General features: G+C 48.4%; 1 non-coding gene across 1 annotated transcript; it reads left to right on the forward strand.

Annotated features, from left to right (window-relative positions):
• The first annotated feature begins 335 nt into the window (after positions 1–335).
• On the forward strand, positions 336–490 carry LOC143364987 (5.8S ribosomal RNA). The gene has a single exon (XR_013084412.1). It is a non-coding gene; the product is annotated as a 5.8S ribosomal RNA (ribosomal RNA).
• The last annotated feature ends 503 nt before the right edge of the window (positions 491–993 follow it).

The raw sequence follows: 993 nt of genomic DNA on the forward strand, positions 1-993 counted from the left end.
ATCGAGTTCATTCTCCAATAAGAGAGAGGAGGAGGAGAAGTGTCGGGATCCAGTATCGGGTTGTCTATGATCCCCGTCGTTTTCTGAATTCTCCTCCTGTGTTTTCCACTTTAAAGGTTTTTCAATGTATTTTCCGCCCGGCCGTCGGATACGTGTGCGCATTGCAATCGCGTACTCGCGACGGTTTCCGTTTCTACGGACGATCGTGTGTCGTCCTTAAAAACGACGCCTGAATCTCCTTCGCGCGCTGGTTGGAGCTTTCAGGTATCGGCGTTCTTATGAACCGCAGAACAAGAGACATAATTATATATTGATTATAAATCAAATTATACGATTACCCTGAACGGTGGATCACTTGGCTCGTGGGTCGATGAAGAACGCAGCTAATTGCGCGTCAACGTGTGAACTGCAGGACACATGAACATCGACATTTCGAACGCACATTGCGGTCCACGGATACAATTCCTGGACCACGCCTGGCTGAGGGTCGTTTACGTAACCAAATACTGCTTGCGTTGCTCTTGTAAGTCCCCGCCGTCGCTTACCTCTCCATGTCGAATTTTGTGGAGGGCGCAAAGAGCGTTTCTGAGTCGGGTTGCAAAGATGCTACGTACGAGCGAACGATGGACGTTTCGTCGGCGTTTGACGCGGTTCTGTGAAAATTGCAAATTTTACATTGCGTCTAACGGTCTTCGTGAGAAGAAGGAAATAGGAATGGGTATCACATTCGGACTTGCGTGAGTGTTTTGCGGCGTCGTGAGTCGTATTTTCAATACGACCGCCCGTGAACACCGCTCCGACGATCGAAATCTCTCTCTCCTCTCTCTCTGGAACGATTCGCATTGCGGAAGAAGCGTTTCACTCTCGAACATTTTACGCGCTCCCGACGTCGTCTGAAATGATGCGTATACGAAAGGTATAAGAGTCTCAAGAGACTACAGTGAATGGACACAAATAAAGAAAGAGATACCGGACACCCGTGTAAAATCTGTG

The sequence above is a fragment of the Halictus rubicundus genome, unplaced genomic scaffold (genome assembly GCF_050948215.1).
Source record: "Halictus rubicundus isolate RS-2024b unplaced genomic scaffold, iyHalRubi1_principal scaffold1204, whole genome shotgun sequence".
NCBI lineage: Eukaryota > Metazoa > Arthropoda > Insecta > Hymenoptera > Halictidae > Halictus > Halictus rubicundus.